This window comes from Pleurodeles waltl, chromosome 3_1, assembly GCF_031143425.1.
Source record: "Pleurodeles waltl isolate 20211129_DDA chromosome 3_1, aPleWal1.hap1.20221129, whole genome shotgun sequence".
NCBI lineage: Eukaryota > Metazoa > Chordata > Amphibia > Caudata > Salamandridae > Pleurodeles > Pleurodeles waltl.
The window spans coordinates 427,587,834-427,607,263 of NC_090440.1; the positions used below are offsets into that span (position 1 = coordinate 427,587,834).

General features: G+C 46.8%; 1 protein-coding gene across 2 annotated transcripts in view; it reads right to left on the reverse strand.

The window, feature by feature from the left end:
• The window catches only part of POLG (DNA polymerase gamma, catalytic subunit), a 795,283-nt gene extending 776,816 nt beyond the window's left edge, over positions 1–18,467 (reverse strand). Inside the window, exon 1 of one of the 2 annotated variants that reach the window (XM_069222697.1) lies at positions 18,361–18,467. The gene's annotated coding sequence lies outside the window, so the exon portion shown is untranslated. Of the gene's footprint in view, positions 1–18,322 lie in introns of both variants that reach the window. The other variant, XM_069222698.1, reaches the window with a different exon arrangement.
• Between the last annotated feature and the right edge of the window lie 963 nt (positions 18,468–19,430).

The window sequence follows — 19,430 nt, forward strand, 5'->3', positions numbered from 1 at the left end:
GTTGTTATTGAGGCCGGGGAAGAGTATAAATGGAACTACAAGAGCATGGAATAACAGCTGGATACTGCACAGTGCTTTCAATAGCAAGAAAGTCTCAGTAAGGTATTCAGGTATGTGGTGTAGTATATGTGAGTTATTTGACCATGGTTTGTGGCTAAGAATTAGAGTCTCATTCATTTCTCCTTCTGAAGTAGGTGTGTAATGTTCTTCTTAGTCTCTGTGTTTCAAATGAGCTGCTTGGCTATGCTGGTGTCAGTTTCTTTGTTCCCTCGATGCGTGACTCATGCATCGGGCGGCCCATCATCTACTACTGTGTCAGGGGTTCAACTCAGTCACATGCATTCTCTGGCGTGTTAAAGAAGCACGTTTTCCCATTATAAATCTGTTTAAATCTAGCTGTGAACAGTACCATATAGCTCAGCTGCATTACCTTCAGCTTCTGGTTACCCTCTGTGAATGAGTTGTGTTTGTTCTGGACTTTGAGGGTCTAATTATAAGTGGTAGAGGAAACCCTTCTGCCTAGTCACCCGTTGGTTTGCATCTCAATACATATGATTCAGGGTGTGGGCTAAAAGGAGTCTAGGGAGAGAGCCTGGGGGTCAGTGCAGAGGTAGGGATAAGTTGCCCTGTCCACATTAAAGCACAGGCAACTCTTCCGCTGGTACCAGGGCCTGCAGGCATGTTAATCTGAAACCAGTGGGTCGGGTTCCCTCAGCTCCCTCATCAATACCCACAATTCTTATATTATCAAGTCTAGATCTTTCCTCTGCATCCTCAGCCTTTTCTGCTAGTTGTTCATTGACTTTCAGTAGATATGCGATTTTGCGTTCAAGAGGCTGGATTGTATTCTCGACCCCAATTTTCTCCCTTCTGCTTCAGCTACATAATATACTCTATTTTCTGATTGTGACGGTGAAGGGAAACATCAAATACTACCTCTCCATTCTTGAGCGCTGGTGATGAACACACAACATTTGTTGCCTGAAGGAAGACTGGATGGATATTAAAGATGTATTAGCAATTATCACTCCTGCATTCGTATGCCGGCTTTTGGGTGCCAGGTGCAGGTCGGCATGCCTGTCTGCTGGGCCTACCCGTCAAGATTCTCCAGCGCCGATTCGGAGCTCAGAAATGAGTTGCTGCCCTCTTCAGAGACAAAGTCGCCTTTCCTATTCTGTACTTTCAAGCTATATTTTGTGTTTTACAGGAATGAGGCGGAACAGAAGAAAGCCTTGCAAGGTTGGTTTTGAGAGGCTGTCAGAATGCACTATTTACTTTAGAAAAAAAAGGGCAGGTTTGTGGGAAATTAAATTAGGTACCTTTTTTTTATAACTGTTTTTATTGAGTTTGAAAACCAGACCAACAAAAATACAGTGTGATGCATTTCAATGCAAGAAATTACAGTATCGTTTTGTTACATTTCTGGAGGACAAGGTTACCATAAAATCGAGGACAAGGGTCTACAGCACCCACTGCGGTGTAAATTTTCCCTCAAGCACCCCCGTCAAGGATCCACATAGAACCAGTCATTACACATATTGTAAATAACAGAGACCTAGCCTACTTCAGTTGGTCGCCGCCTATCAAGTTGATGCACAGTGTACTTATTCAGCCCTCATCATTTGTACTTCCTGCAGAGCTTAGATCCTCCGCCCCCGTGAACTGTTCCAATAGTGCTCCCCAGGCAATGACGACTGTCAGCGCCCCCTCCTCCTTGCATGTTATAAGCATATATTGTCCCTCAGCTGCACCCCATTCCATTAAATCTCGAATCCAGCAAGGGTTAGAAGGGCTCCGGGTACTCATCTAGTCAATAGCCACCCGATGCTTGGTCAACACCAGAGCCAGCTGTGTGAGCTTATATGAGACACTCCTACCCTGGGGTGTCCACACTACACCTAAAAGGCATGTCAATGGTGTTGCTACCAGCCCCACTCCCGTAACCTCCTCTACTCTCTCAACCACCTCCCGCCAAATACTGTGCACCACCCAGAAGGACCAAGCTAACTGTAGGAAGGAGGCATTGAAAGCACCACATCTGGGGCACCCGGCCCCTCGTCCAGGATCAATCTTATTGAGACGACTAAGTGTGAGGTATGTCCTATGCACAAAATTAAAGTGCAACAGTTTAAACCTATTGTTACATGACACCATGCGCACCAATGATATTGCCCAGTCAGAGTCCTCTATGTGGTCTCCTAGTTCACGCTCCCAAGCCCTACGCGCTACACTTATCTCGCCCGGCTGATCATCCCGAAGGGCTTTACAGAACTGAGTGATCAAAGAGTCCCCTCACCCTAATTAATCAGTCCACTCAACACCGCAGATGCCTGAGGAGCCACGGGAAAACAACACCAGATCTTGCGAGCCACACTCCAATTTGGCATAATCAAGAACTGACCGGGGCCCAGACCGAACGTGTCCTGGGCATCAGTGAAGGAGATAAACTCACCATTGGGATATAAATCTCCTGACAAATCACATCCTCTAAGCCTCCAACCCCCCATGGACATTAGGTTGTCCATGTCCCTGAAGGGTGCTAAGTCCCAAATCCTTAGTTCTCTATCAAACAGGGCCTGTCGTAACACATTCTTAACAGCCTGCTCCCAGGTCCCAGCAGTGGTTCTGACCAAATAGGGGACGGCAGATTCCGATCGCCCACCCGACATCAATAGATGCGCCAACATCCTCCCACCCAGCATTCCTGCAAACTATCTCTTCTCCCAATTGTCCGACTCAGTCATCCACTTAGCAGCATGTTGTAGATGCATAATAATGTCCAATATTGGGAATCGCCAGCCCTCCCTCTTCCATATCGCTCTGCAGCACAGACAATGCCACCCTACTGCGCCACCCAGTCCACACCAATGAAATCAGTAAGCTATCTAGCTGGCTAAAGAGCCAAACAGATATTGGAAACAGAGTTGTGAACCAGGTAAAGACACCGTGGCAGGAACAACATTTTAGCCACCGCCGCCCTCCCCATCACTGAAAGAGGTAATCTGTTCCAGAACGAAACCGAGCGTTCCAGACCGGTAACCACTCATTCTACGCTATATTTTTCGTGCGCTGCCATAGTGTGAGTGACCCAGATATCCAGCTACCGGAAGCTCTCAATCTCCCACCTGAGCCCCACACTCTGTAGATCCTCCTGAGACACACCACACAGTGATTTCAAAGGCAATAGAAGTGACTTGTTTCTGTTCACCTGGAGACAGACAACTCCGAATGCTTTCAACAACCGCAGCAACAGAGGCACCAAAACACTAGGCTTCCGGAGATACACCAACACATTATCTGCATATAAGGAAACAATGTGGGTAGTCAGCCCCACCCGGATGCCCCAAGGCTCCAGCTCCTGTTGGAGCCAGATCGCCAGCGGCTCCACAGCCAATGCAAAAAGTAGCAGCGAAAGTGGGCAACCCTGCCTGGTTTCCTTGGCAATCTCCCAGGTTTCCAAGAGCTCTCCTCCCACCCGTACACGTGTGGAGGGCGCAGTATACAACAGTCTCACCCATGCTCGAAAGTGTGAGCCAAACCCCATGCCCTGTAGTACTTACAGAAGATAGCCCCACTCCACCATGTCAAAGGCCTTCTCCAGATCCAATGACACTAGCACCAGTTCGTCCTCTTCATCCTTGGTTTCATGCAATACATGTGCCACGTGACGCAAGTTGTAGGTCGTGCTACGACCAGGGATAAAACTACATTGATCATCATGCACCAAGCTCCGGATTACCCCATGAAGCCGTGTAGCCAATACCTGGCACAGGATCTTTACATCGCTGTTCAGCATAGTAAGCGGGCGATAGGAGGAAGGATCACCAGGATCCCCTCCAGGCTTGAGCATCAAGTACACAACGCCTTAGCGGATCGTTTCCAGCAACGTGCCTCGCAGCCAGGCCTCCTCAAACACCGCCAGCAACCTCTCTCGCAGGAGGTGGGAGAATGTCTGGTATATCTCGACCGGGAACCCGTCACCCCCCTCCCCCCCTAGATTTCGGCAGTGCCTCCACCACCTCATTCACTTCCTCCACAGTTATTGCAACCTCTAGTGCATCCCTACACTCCGGTTCCAACTGAGGGAGCCGCATACGCCGCAGAAACTCCCCTAACTTGTTTTCTGGGACTGGAGCACCAGCCTTTTATACTCTCTGCAGATGTTCCACCAACACCTGAAGGATGTCCATGCGATTGGTAACCGTGTCACTCTTGGCATTTCTTATATGCACGATAGGGGGCGCCTCCACTTCCCGTTTTAGTATCCATGCCAATAATTCCCCAGATTTATCCCCTTCACTCTGCAAGCACTACCTTTATGTTACCCTACTTAGCGTGTCCCAGCAGCTGTTAACTGACTTATACAACCGGACTTGCTCCCTCTCAACCGCTCTTGTGGTCGGTGTCTGATGTTGCAGAACCGCCAATTTATCCTCCAAACTAGTGAGTTCTTGTTCCATTTGTTTGCGTACCCCACAAGCAGTGCCTATGCAGACCCTCCTCACTACGGCCTTCAAGGCCTCCCATTTCGTGCTCCTGGAATTCGTAGAGTTCCAAATCAAGTCCATGTAAACAACCGCTATCTTGTCCCTACACCCTGCATCAGTCAGAAAATCAACAGACATACACCAATTACGTGCTAACTCAGTATTATCGGCTCCCCACTGCAGCTGCATCAACACCGGTGCACGATCAGATAATAACCTACCCAGGTGCTTGATATCTAGAACCTGTGAGCAGCTCAGTCCACCTAGAAGAAACCGATCTAGCCGACTGTACATGTTGTGTGTCTTAGAAAGACAGATGAACTCCCTACCCTTGGGATGTAGTTCCCTCCATCCATCCCACAAACCTAAGTCGCTCATCACTTCCGCAAGGGATCTCACCATCAAAGGTTTAGTCCCCATCTTGGGCAGGCGACGATCCTTTTCACCATCCAAAATGGAATTGTAATCACCGGCCCATACAATGGACGCGTCCACCCCATCCCCCAATATCTCAGGTATGCTAGCATAGAAGGAGTGATCATCTGTATTGGGCGCATAGGTGTTGATAGGTGACCCATCCAAGGTGACCTGTACCAGAACATATCTACCCTCCACAACCACTTCACTATAAACGTGGGTAAATGGGATCCCTGGGGCCACCCATATTGTCACACCCCCTTGCGTAAGAGAAGGAGGAGGAGAACATCTGACCCCCGCCATTTCTTGGATAGTTTTTGTGTTTCTTCCTCAGTCATGTGAGTTTCCTGAAGACAGGCTATATGAACCTTATGCCTCCTCAGAAAGGAGTGCACCTTGTAACATGCGGTGTACCTCTTCAACCCCCTGACATTCCATGTCAGCACATTAATCTGTCTGCCCATACTAAAGCCTAGCTACCATCCGTCCATCTAATCCTCCACCCCTCACCTACCTCCAAAGGAGAGAAGACAAGGCGAATCCCCAGTTCCCCTCTCGCATACATGTATGCACTGCTTTCATGAACTTCAAACATTGATAAACCTTACCAACCAAGAAACCCAATCCCCATCACCCACCACGGATAAACAGTAAAACAAAAACATCAAGCCATTCTGTAGATCCATGTTATAGGTGCTGCCAGGACAACAGCCTAATCCCCAATTTCCCAGTTACGAAGTCCTACCACAACCGTGGAGTAACCACCCGCCACCCCAGATTCAATATAATTGAGCCTGAATGCCAACCCCAACATAACTCAGTGATCTCATTAACCCCCCCCCCCAGTACAATACAAGTCTAAATTCAAATAGAGCCCCATGAAATACCTAATCGTCATCTGGATTCACCCCAACATAAAAGACAAGAGCCTCTCACTCAGACACAAGTCCCCCAAAAAGAAGGCGAGACAGAAGACTCCAGATACAAACAACAAAGTTACACATGCGCAGGGATCCTCTCCGCACCCTGTTCCAGCTCCCCATCCGATCCATCTGCCGATCCAGGAGTCACCACCGCCATTGCACCATCCTGTTGTATCTCAATTCTATGATCAGTAGCAGTGGCAACTACCCGTGCCGCGGTACCCTCCATTTGACTGTCTCCAGAAGTCCTCCAGTCTGGGCAATCCACCACGGAAGCCGGATGAGCCACCAAACCAGTCGTCCCCAGTCTGCCAGGACTGACTTTGTCCCACATCTCCAGACCTTCTCCGGACGTTCAAAAAAGTGGAACTTGCCTCCGGAGAGCACCTTTAGGCCTGCCGGATACAGCAGCATACATATGATGTTCATGGTACGGAGCTTCGCTTTCACCCCCAGGAATCCCTTTCTGGAGCTCTGAACCTTGTTTGTGTAATCAGGATAAATGGAAATTTTACAGTTCTCGAAGACCGCCCTATCAGATTCACGGGCAGCCCGCAGGACGCAGTCTCTGTCTTTATAATTCAAGAGAAGGGCAATGATAGCCCTCGGCAGTGCACCAGGCTGGGGGGGGTGGGGCACCACCAGAGCCCTGTGGGCGCGCTCCACCACAAACACCCTGGACCCAAGCAGACAGACGTTCTTCCATCGGGATTTGTCCTCCGTGTCCTCCAGCCTGCAGACTGGGGAACTGACCTGCACCATCTGTTCAGGCAGGGTCCCCACCTCTGTCTGCAGCTTCAACATAGAGTTCTCCGCCACCTTGTCAGAGACCTTCCGGAGGTCCGCCCGAAGGAGACTGACCTCAAATGCCACTGTTTCTATCTTCCCTTCAAGGGCCACCCTGGACCCTGTATAGCCACGAGAATCTCAGCTCACGAAGGCTCTTCGGCGGTCGTAGGCGTGCCCAAGACATCCCCGGGCTCCCCTAATCGAGTCTGGCGCTGTCACAGGGGTGCCGGTGTGGTGTATTGTTCCATGGTGTTCCCCTGCGATGCCACCGTCTGCCGGTGTTGCCCCATCTCGCAACCGGCCAGAAACCAAGCAATGCCACCATCTCAATTGACCTGGTGAAGGGGGTAAATACCTGGAGGTCACAGCACCACAAGACCAGACACCGGGCTCCGCTACATCTTCAGCCACAGGGCGCAGCCGTACACCGTCACCCAACAGGCAGCTCCTGACGCAGGGGATCCGGGCGCCCCAAGAAGGCTCCTCACTACAAGCCTAGCGCCTCGGAACCCAAAGGGCCCACAGCCAGGCCCCAGGCCAAGCACCAGTAAACCGGATATCCACGTGGGGATCCGCTGCCTTCCCCCACCAGGCCATACCTTTGTCCGTTCGGCCACTTTTTGGCCACGCCTCACAGCCTGCTCCCAGCCAGTCCTCTGCCCATCCCCTTGTTTGTCGGTCTCCAAGGGCCGACTTCCAGCCCAGCCCAGACCCTCCAACAGCAGGCCACAGCGCTGCTCTGTTTTCCGCTCTGGGGCCCAGCACGGTGCCACGAGTCCAACACCGTGCCAAGCCAGGGGATGAAGGCCGCACACTGCCAGGGTCCGGCAGACCCGTAACTTCTCCCAGGGGAGCAACCCCCCCCCAAACAGCAAAGTGTAGAGGAAGCGAAGGAGGCAGCTGCCTCCTCACAGCGCCGATCAGCCGCGCTCTACGCAGCCCCGGGGAGGTGTGATGGCACGGTCCTGAATGACGTGAGTCAGAGCTCCAAAATGGGGCTGCCCTGCACCGACAAGATCAGGGCGCCATCCCGCGTTGATGTGGGGCGCCAATCATCCCAGGCACCCTAGGATTAAGGCAGGATCAAGGCGGGGTGGTGGAAGCTCACTAGGAGCGCGTCCCGCCGGCCATCTTGCTTGCCCACACCCCTCAAATTACGCACCTTTAACTGTTTGCTTTAAATATATTGTCTGGCAGCTGCCAAGTTGAATCGCTAAATGTATGCAGATGGTCAATATCAAATTATACTGCAGTTTCTAACTGTCTTTTGTGGTATAAAGTTCTGATCAAACCTGTGATTAATATTTTTTTTTAAGTTTCTGCTGCCAAAGGTTTGCTCATTTAAGTGATTACAATTCTTGTTTTGTGTAGACTGGAACATTTTTAATGTATAAACATTTGTTAGAAATGGGGTCTTTGGTTGGCAGTCAGGTTACCCCCTGTCCAAGCAAGGACCCTCACTCTAGTCAGGGTAAAAGAGAATCTCCCTCAGCTAACCCCCCCTCACCTCCTTGGCAGCTTGGCACGAGCAGCATGCATAACTTCAGAGTGCTAGGTGCAAAATATTTGTGGCATAACTTCAGAGTGCTAGGTGTAAAATATTTGTACCAACACACACAATAACTTAACCCCTTTAGTGCGGGTCACGACCAGTGGCCGACACCGGGGAGGGGGTTTGAAAAATCGCACCCGATGATTTTTTATTTTTTTTTATCCCTGGGAGACACAGAAGAGCTTCCGTGTCTCCTCCCACCCGCCTCTTTGAGACATCAGCGCGTCGTTGTTACACTGTTGTTTTCCCCATCGGAGCAGGAAGCGGCCGATGGGGGAAAACGGCCCCAAACGGCCTTCCCCACGTTCGGGAAGGCCTCGCATGAAAAGGGAGACTCTCCCCTTTCATACGAGGCCTTCCTGAACGCGTTTCCTGGCCGCGCCCTAGATGCCAGGGATTTCACTTGGGGGGGGGGGGGGGGGCCACCCTTAGAAAAACGCCCCCCCCCCCCGGGGGCCATATTTTTAGAATTTAATGTTGTGGCCCCCTGGGGATGGCGTTATCGCGCCACCCCCAGGGGCTAATATTTTTTTTTTTTCTAAATAAGGACATTGACAGGGGGTCGTCCGTAGGCAGGGCGACCCCCTATGGGGCCATATTTTTCAATTTTGATGTTGGGGCCCCCTAGGGGGGGGGGGGCGATTGCGCCACCACCAAGGACTAATTTAAAAAAAAAAACAAGTAATTAAAAAAAAAATTTAACGAAATTGACAGGGGGTCGCCCACAGGGGGCAATTATTTTTTTGTAGTTGTAGGGTTTCCTTGGGGGCCATTTTGGCCCCAAGGAAACCCTTCAACTACCACCAAAAAAAAAATACAGATATATATATATAGATATATATATCTATATCTATCTATCTATCACTTTTGTCAGTGCATGTGTGGTTTCCCTGGGGGCTGCAATCGGCCCCCAGGAAAACCAGACCCCCCCCCCACACACACACATATATATATATATATATATATATATATATATATATTATTTTTTTTGCCACCTGTTGTCATGCAGTTGCAGCTTGCGTCTTCAAAGCAGTGCACATACTTCAACTGACGCATCTCAACTGTAGCTTTTAGGCAGCAATAGAGAAGTCAAGTAAGTCTTGTGATTATGTTTCTGCTACAAAAGGATCAGACTTTTGTCTAGTGGCAGTTTTAGTGGCATAAAGAAGCGGTGAAGGTTTATATGACTACTGCAAAGAGCAAATCTGTATTTTAAGTAAATAGCTGAGTACGTTAGTAAAGTCAGCCACGCTATAATACAAATGGAAATGTATGTGCAGGGTGGGGGGGGGGGGGTGGCTATGGAGAGATGAAGAGCCTGTTTGCTGGGTGGTAATGAGGGAATCCGAGGAGGAGGACATGGGAGTGGGAGCACCAATAATGATTGTTGGACTGGGCGCAGGAGGTGCTAAAGACTGTGACGAATGGTATGTGACAAGGTGTTTCAGTGTTTTGAAAGAACATGCTGATTGAGGGAAGAAGCGCAGGTAAGGTGGCCTCTACTGTTGCACGTATCTCTCTCTCTCTCTCGCTCTCTCTCTCACACACACACACACACACACACACACACACACCCCCCCCCCCCCCCCCAGCAATTTTGTGACTGTCTATGTAGGCTAGTGTTTTAGAGCAACAGTTTAGCCAATAGCAGAGATGGCATCTTGATGGAGGACTGCTGCTGACGTCACTCTGGTTATAGAGGACAGCTCTGACATAGGATCAGAGACTGAGACAGCAGATACTGAGACAGCATCAGAGGGATAGGACAATGGCGCAGACTCTGGGAGTGATTTTTCAGTTAGCGGAGTCCCATTGGATAACTCCTTCCAGTAAATTGTGAGGGAGGTGGTGAGGGTAGTCCTGTTGATCCTTCTCAAGCGGTCTGTGCAACAGGGCAATAGTGGGTTAGCCCAACCCAGAGAGCAGGTGAATGCGGGGGCAAGCACAGAGAGGGTGCTCTCTTGGGAGCTCCCCAATTTAGTTAAGCCCCAAATTCCATTGCCCAAATTGTATTGTGGAGACATCAAAATTATCTATCACAAAAACCTGGTTTTGTAAGGCAGGCAGCTGTGTTTTTGTCCTGGGTTCGGCGGCTATATAGGGAAACATACTAAACCCAAACATTTCTGGAAACTAGACATCCGGGGGAGTCCACAGAGGTGTGACTTGTGTGGATTCCCCAAAGTTTTCTTACCCAGAATACCCTGCAAAGCTGAAATGTTGAATAAAAACTCTATTTTTCTTGCATTTCGGTCACACAAACTAGGGGAATATGCTGCGATCCACAGAATTCCTACCATCCAGTGATTCCTCACCTGTCCTGATAAAAACACTACCCCACTTGAGTGCCTATACCTAGTGCCTGCGTAAGGAATGGATCACCCCAGGGTCAACAGTTGCCTCATGTAAGTACCAACATTGACCGCTGTGTGATCTATTCCTGTCGCGGGCACTAGGCCTACCCACATAAGTGAGGTACCATTTTTAATCGGGAGACTTGGGGGAATGCTGGGTGGAAGGACATTTGTGACTCCTCTCAGATTCCAGAACTTTCTGTCACCCAAATGTGAGGAAAAAGTGTTTTTTTACCACATTTTGAGGTTTGCAAAGGATTCTGGGTAACAGAACCCGATCAGAGCCCCACAAGTAAACCCATCCTGGATTCCCCTAGGTGTCTAGTTTTAAAAAATGTGCAGGTTTTGTAGGTTTCCCTAGGTGCCGGCTGAGCTAGAGGCCAAAATCTACAGCTAGGCACTTTGCAAAAAAACACGTCAGATTTCATGGTAAAAAAGGGAATGTGTCCATGTTGCCTTTCCTGTCGCGTGCATTAGGCCTACCACGCAAGTGAGGTACCATTTTTATTGGGAGACTTGGGGGAACACAGAATAGCACAACAAGTGTTATTGCCCCTTGTCTTTCTCTACATTTTATCCTTCCAAATGTAAGACAGTGTGTAAAAAAGACGTCTATTTGAGAAATAGCCTGTAATTCACATGCTAGTATGGGCACCCCGGAATTCAGAGATGGGCAAATAACCACTGCTCCTCAACAACTTATCTTGTGCCCTTTTTGGAAATACAAAGGTTTTCTTGATACCTATTTTTCACTCTTTATATTTCAACAAATCAATTGCTGTATACCCGGTATAGAATGAAAACCCATTGCAAGGTGCATCTCATTTATCGGCTCTGGGTACCTAGGGATCTTGCTTAACCTAAAAGCCATATATATCCCTGCAACCAGAAGAGTCCAGCACAAGTATATTGCTTTAAAAAATCTGAGATTGCAGGAAAAAGTTACAGGGTAAAACGCTGAGAAAAATGGCTGTTTTTTTTTTTTTAGCTCAATTTCAATATTTTTTTTTTTTCAGCTGTTATTTTCTGTAGGAAAACCTTGTGGGATCTACACAAATGACCCCGTGCTGAATTCAGAATTTTGTCTACTTTTCAGAAATGCTTAGTATTGGTTTCACACTCATTCCTGTCACTAACTGGAAGGAGGCAGAAAGCACCAAAAATAGTAAAAATGGGGTATGTCCCAGTAAAATGCCAAAATTGTGTTGAAAAATTTGGTTTTCTGATTCAAGTCTGCCTGTTCCTGAAATCTGGGAAGATGGTGATTTTAGCACCACAAACCTTTTGTTGATTCCATTTTCAGGGAAAAAAAAAAAACACAAGCCTTCTTTGGCAGCCCTTTTTCCCATTTTTTTTTTTTAAAACAAAAATGTATGTGTATTTTGGCTAATTTCTTGGTCTCCTCCAGGGGAACCCAGAAACTCTGGGTACCTTTAGAATCCCTAGGATGTTGGAAAAAAAGGACGCAAATTAGGCATGGATAGCTTATGTGGACAAAAAGTTATGAAGGCCTAAGCGCGAACTACCCTCAAATAGCCAAAAAAGGGCTCAGCACTGGGGGGAGGAGGGAGGAGGCCCAGCAGCTAAGAGGTTAATGAAAACACTACAAAATGACAACACAGGTTTAGAAAAATATAAAATATTTATCTAAACAAAACAAGACCATAACGACAAAAATCCACAATACACAAGTCATCACTAAGAATTCAAAAAGAGTCTTCATGTAATTTTAAACACAACGCTAACGCTGTTAGCGTGAAAATGTACCTTGGGTGAGTCAAAAATAACCTTGCACGGGCGAGTCATACGTTGTTTCTCCTTTAGTCGGGGACATGTGCGTAATTTCTTCTTTCCGCAGGAGAGCGATGCAGCGATTCAGTCAGCACTCTCGGGTCCTGGCAGGCCTTGTGTCATTTTTACACGCCCAGCGGTGTTTGTGTCAGAAATTCAGGCGCACGATGGCCCGAAAACCACGCAGCGCGGGTTGCGACCTCACCAGCAATCGATTTTCAGCCGTGAAGTTGGCAGCGCGTCGATTTTTCAGCCGCAGATCGGAGTCGTGTTGATCTTTTCCCGCACAGCGGTCTGTGCGTGGATTTCTCACTCTTGGGCTGCCAGCTTCTCTTCTCAGGGCCCTAGGAACTGGATGGGCACCACTTGGCAGAGTAGGAGTTTCTCCAGAGGCTCCGGGTGCTGGCAGAGAGAAGTCTTTGCTGTCCCTGAGACTTCAAACAACAGGAGACAAGCTTTTAATGAAGCCATTGGAGATCTTCATAAGAAGGAAGGCAACAAAAGTCCAGTCTTTGTCCTCTAGCACAGGCAGAAGCAGCAACTGCAGGACAGCTCCACAAAGCACAGTCACAGGCAGGGCAGCTCTTCTTCCTCAGCTCTTCTCCAGGCAGAGGTTCCTCTAGAAGTGTTCTAAAGTCTGTGGTTTTGGGTGCCCTTTTTGCCCTTTGAAGTAGGCCTACTTCAAAGTAAAGTCTCTCGTGTTTGCGAAATCCTGCCTTGCCCAGGTCAGGCCCCAAACACACACACCAGGGTGTTGGAGACTGCATGGTGTGAGGGCAGGCACAGCCCTTTCAGGTGTGAGTGACTACTCCTCCCCTCCCTCCTAGTACAGATGGCTCATCAGGATATGCAGGCTACACCCCAGCTCCCTTTGTGTCACTGTCTAGAGAGAGAGATGCAACCAGCCCAACTGTCAAACTGACCCAGACAGGGAATCCACAAACAGGCAGGGTCACAGAAATGGTTTAAGCAAGAAAATGCTCACTTTCTAAAAGTGGCATTTTCAAACAGACAATCTTAAAATCAACTTTACTAAAAAGATGTATTTTTAAATTGTGAGCTCAGAGACCCCAACTACACATGTCCATCCGCTCCCAAAGGGAATCTACACTTTAATCAGATTTAAAGGTAGCCCCCACGTTAACCTATGAGAGGGACATGCCTTGCAACAGTGAAAAACGTATTTAGCAATATTTCACTGTCAGGACATATAAAACACATTATTATATGTCCTACCTTAACCATACACTGCACCCTGCCCTTGAGGTGTGTCTTACATGTAAGAAAAGGGAAGGTTTAGGCCTGGCTAGTGGGTACACTTGACAAGTCGAATTTACAGTTTAAACTGCACACACAGGCACTGCAGTGGCAGGTCTGAGCCATGTTAACAGAGCTATTAATGCGAGTGGCACAACCAGTGCTGAAGGCCCACTAGTAGCATTTGATTTATAGGCCCTGGGCACCTCTAGTGCACTGTACTAGGTACTTACTAGTAAATCAAATATGCCAATCATGGATGAACCAATTACATACACTTGCACTTTAGCACTGGTTAGCAGTGGTAAAGTGCCCAGAGTAATAAAAACAGCAAAAACAGAGACCAGCACACATCAACAACCTGGGAAACAGAGGCAAAAGATTAAGGGAGACCACGACAAGGATAAAAAGTCTAACACTATTTAATTACAAATGGAGTACCTAGTTCATAACGTTTCAGAGGCAGATGCAAGTACGAAAACAGATTTGACTTGAACTAGAAATTCCGCATGCCAAGGAATAAAACTCAATTACGTTTTGGGGCTTGATAGAATATTATGCTAAGTTTGTGTGACATTTCAGTACTTTGATTGATTCTCCAAAACACATAGATCACCATATAAAATTGTCATGTGGGCCGGCACTTGCCTCCACCTCCAGCCCTAAAAATCACTAACCATGCGTCCGTTAAAATCATCCCTTGTGCTTTGATATGTGCGACCTGAAGGGCTTTCCCCATTTTAACTTAGAGCAGTGGGTGGTAAAACAAAAGACTGGGTCTTGACTCCTAAACTGAGCCACTGTCAAGCCATACATACCCTATTATACAAGAAGGCCAAATACATCTACCAGAGATTAAAATCCTAGTGCCTCCACTTTCCAACATATACTGCAACACAAACTCTAAATGATGAGTTAAGACTGCACTGATGTCATCGGCGTGATGTGTAGATCAGGAAATAGAACACCAGTCACATCTGACACAGGTGTAAATTAATCCTTTTTTAACCCTCGTTACAATGACACAGCAGATTTGCTTATAGTCTCTGCTTAATGTTAATTGTACATTTAAAATTCAAACTTAACATTTGTAATACATTTTGAGTAAGACCATACCTCAGTCATGATATGATTTGATTTAGTGATTAATAGAGCACACAAATACTTGAAAAGTCTCCCGGCACTAAAGGACATGAACTACGGAAAGGAAGAGCAGAGATTATACAATGGTCAGGTCTTTAAAGCGTTTCTACAAAGAAGTAGCTCATCTTAGGACCACATCTGAGCAGGAAGCAGATTCCAGTGCTAAGTGGTCAGAACAGTAAACGATCATCCGTCTGAATGAGAGTGAGGGAACAATGGAACCGATTGCAAGTGTTCATTTACATATATCAGCTGCCGTTGGAAAAGTAACAAGCAACTTTAAGCCTTAAATAATCAGGGCCCAAATGATGCGCTGCTTTAAAAGTGATATACAAAGCCTTAAAACGAATCCTGGGTGCAAGTGTAAAGATATAGGGAAAGGTGATACAGCCTTTACAGAAGTGCACAGCACTAACTGAGTAGCGGAATACTGGATGCTTTAAGTATCTGAAGAAGGTATGCGGGTGAGCCCAAAACGAGAGAGCTACAATCATCCAACTGTATTAAGATTGTGGACTAAATTACTAAAGAACAGAGCAAAGAAAATGGAACAGTAAGCAGCACTTTCAATGAGAAACAGCAGGAGGAAGAAGGGGTTCCTGTGGTGCCAGACAAAGCTCATTAGCAAAAACAAACACACGGCTTCATACCGTGACAACAGTTGCTGGTCGAAGGTCAAAATGGGCAGGCTGGAAGCGTTTTAGGTCTATTCTTCCTTGAGAATAATCTCAGTTTTATATGTAATTAATTCCAGATGCTTGTTCATCTTCCAATCAACCACATACAGTCACGAAAACTGGTGTCTCAATTCTGGACGTAAAAGTCAAATGAAACACGAATTAGAATATCGCCGCCATAACTCATCAGACAAACTTGCCAGATGACTCAATTCTACCAAAGGACAGAGATAGGTTAAAACGAATCAGACTAAGGAAGGAACCTTAAGGAACTAAATGCACTATAGTTTTAAAAACAGACATATAAGGAGCAAATAAGACCAGCTGGGCACACCAGGACAAGTAAGACTTAATATACCAGAGGGCAACACCTATAATGCCAGCCTCCTGTATACGCTTAATCAGTGTGGCTTGTGAAACCTTATCAAACACAGAAGCCGCATCAAGCAGAGGAATTGTCCTGATCAGCCAGCAATCGTAGCTCATCAATCACAGAGACTAAATCAGTCTAAGTGCTGTGGGAAGCCCTAAAACCAGATTGGGCAGCACCCAGAATATAATGAATTTCGAGAAAGGAAGATAGTTGCTTAATAATGTCTCTTTCCAAAATGTTGATGGGAATGGGTAACAAAGAAGTCAGACGAAAATTGCCTAAAATGGCAGGGTCTGCTGTAGGTTTCTTAAGTATCAGAACAACTAAAGCATTTTTCCAGGCTTGAGGAACTGAGACAGTAGTAAGAAATTTGTTACAACTAGTTTAAAGTGGCTCAGCAACAAAAGGGCTATCAAGTCTTAAAATGCAAGGAGGGCAGGGGTCAAGAGAAATCCCAGTTGAGACAGAAGCAGAAAATTCCTCATTGGACTCAACAGGGATGAGTAGTTCAAATCCTGTGAAGGAAGGCTTGCTGCCTGCTTCCATAGAGGATGCATCCAAACAAGAGTTGTCTAAAGACTGAGATAAAGAATTTAAAAATAGTTATGATTTTGTTGGCAAAAAAAATCCGAAAGTTTATTGCAAAGCTCTTGTGATGAGACAGGTGTTGAGGCTATCCGAACGGGTATAGACAATTAATGTGCAGAACAAAAAATCTCATGTGCAGCATTGCATTAGTAATCCACTTTATCACCAAAATACTTGGCCTGCACCGTTTGTACAACGTGGAAAGAGGTTTTCTTGGAGAGCGAATCATCCTTGTGCCATAATCTCTCCAGTTTTGTTAAATGAAGTTTGGCTTCCTTAAGAGTAATATTATACCTGGGAGATAGGGAACTAGGGTGATAAGACCTGCAGGTGGAAAATTGAATAATTTCATCCAGAGAAAATGTGATTGTATTACTGGTGTCCTTGGGTAGTCATTCAATATAGAAGAAAAACGGGAAGGGTTACAAAAGAGTTTAGGAGACAATCTAACCAAAGCACGTTTATTAACTGCCTTAAAAGGAGTCCTCCAGTGACCCACCTCAGGGAATTTACAGCAAAAAGGAACCGGTCCATGTGAAAAAAAGAGGTGTTACTAAAAAAAAAATCATCCAGCTTGGGAGAATGTGAGGTCATGAATGGGGTCAGTAGATACGGAGCTAAAGACAGAAGTCGGTGAGTGAGTTGGTCAGAAGAGCAGTTCAAGATTAGTAGGCACATTTGCCCAAATATTGAAGTCACCCAGTACCAATAAATAATAAATCAGTATTAACGAAGTCTGCAAATGAACCGGCAAAATTATGACCATCAGAGGGCTTATACCAAACAATGCCAGAAATATAGAAAGAAAGTGTAGCAGACACCCCTGGGATCTCCGCACTTAAGAAAGAATTGAGAGAGTGTAGAGAGCTTCAAAGGGATTCTACAGATGACAGCTAGCCATCACTTCCCAGTCAAATTTATATGGACGAAAAGTTCTCAAAACCCACGGTGCAAGCAATTACAAGGCCAGGGGCAGAGGCTTTAGTCGGCCACGACTCCGGAATGTAAAGTACAGCAAGTTTTTGATTTAACAGGTCATGGACTTCCGCTGAATGTTCAACCAAGAAGCAAGCATTGACTAGAGAGCATTTTAATTTGTACAACTGATCTGACTGCAAGAGTTTTTTGGGCAACGTCAAAAAGCACTTTGTAGGCATTCCACAGATCAGATGCTTAGGTCAAATCTATGTTGCTTTTAATAAGTATCTTTCGGCTACTCACACCGTTTTTGTTCACTCACCTTTATTCCTACCTGCAGGTCTACTGTGAAAGGTAGGACGAAGGAGCCCTGTGCCTTACTGCAAATAAATGCGGAATTCTGATGGTTCACCAGAGCACTGTTTACCCCAGGTCCCACCTCTCAACCTGCAGTATGTGAAAGTACTGCACTGACTTTACCACAACAAAATAGCTATCCCTATGCAAATGTGTGGGCACATGAGGATTACGTAAGTATGCTAAAGAGTAACAACCAAAAGCGTTTTTCTTTAGGCTAGGATCTGAACGAGTCGTACAATCTACCTGAATACATTAAAACAGAACAAAATAAAACGGTCTGGGTGCTAGCCTTGTCCCATTCCTCGGAGAACACCACAGGGCGTTTGTTAATATTTTGAGATTCAGGAAGGCAACCAAATAACAAGCTATACAGAATCCCGAGTGTTCTTTTTAACCATGGCAATTCTGTCTCAGCCTTCCTATTTAGCAACAGCTGCGACAAAGCTGAAAACTTGTAAAATGTATTAGTGTATCTGTTGTATAAGGTTTACATTGCGGGAGTGGGAAAGTTACCAGGTTCTGCTGAATTTCCGATTTTCTTTTCTTGGCCAGGACATTAGAATACTGAACATGTACCAGCCCCTTGGCAATTATGCGAGCACAAAGAACGGCGATTAACAATACTGGAATGGCACTGCTAAAGCTTCAGATTATGCACATTCAGCAAGATAATAAAAACATAAAACAACGCACATTAGCACACTTTACGTGACCACCTGTCCGCTACTTACACAGACCGCCGTGAATACAGCGTAATGTGCGTAGCTCCTTATTTGTTTCAAGTCAGCATTTTCGACCGCAACATCAAAACTTCCGGGTCGCATGAAAGCCAATACCACGGCTGAACATATTCTATTACTTGAGTGAGAGAAAGAGGGAAACTAGTCATTTGTAAAATCAGCTACGATTGGAGGGAGAGCAGGCACTGGAGCCAATCCAAGTGTGCAAAGAATTGCCACGTGCTCTTTGGCTGTGGCGTTCGCACATGTGTCTGTAGGTCGTCTAAACACTTCCCTAGCCGACTACTGGTATTTGGCGATTTCTAGCAGGTGCCTGTGGTTCGGACTTGCTGGCGGATTACTCATGTTGATTTCGATGGTTCCGGGGAGTGAGAGATGGTTTTGGCTCGGCTGCTACTTCCCACTAGTCTATATTAAAAGGGTGCCTGGGAGAGGGGCGAATGCAGTTGCAGCTGTTTGTTGAATTTGGTAGCTTGGACCATGGCTAACTCTGAGCGGTGACGGAGTCAGTGATGCGAGTAGTGTCAATGGACACGTCATAGTGTAACCACCCTCCTCAAGGGAGGCTCTGACACAATCCACATCCAGCCAACACAGACATCACTAGGCGGGTGACGTGCTAATAAACTGCACATACATGCCAATAGACCTGATTCGGGCAGGAGAATCCAGATTTTTAAAGCCATATTGCTTCTACTTCAGTAGAAGTCAATGGGGATCAATCAGTTCATCAATGGATTTGTAAGGCATGACTTATCACCATGGGGGGGGGGGGGTGGTATGGTTTCTAGGCGATCTGGGAGGTTTGTTGTCCGCTGGTGGCACTCATCAACCAGCCACGTCTTGAGCTTTTTTCGGAAGTCGAGGAGGGTGTGCAATGTGCGCAGGTTGTGGTGAGGAGGTTGTTCCAGGACTTAGTGGCGAGGTAGGAGCGACCTCCGCTGCGTCGGATTCTTGGGACCTGTGTGAGGGCTAGGGTTGTGGAGCGAAGCACCCTGGTAGGCTGATGGCGGGAGAATTTATGGTTGATTAGCTTGGGCCGATGTTGTGGAGGGCTTTTT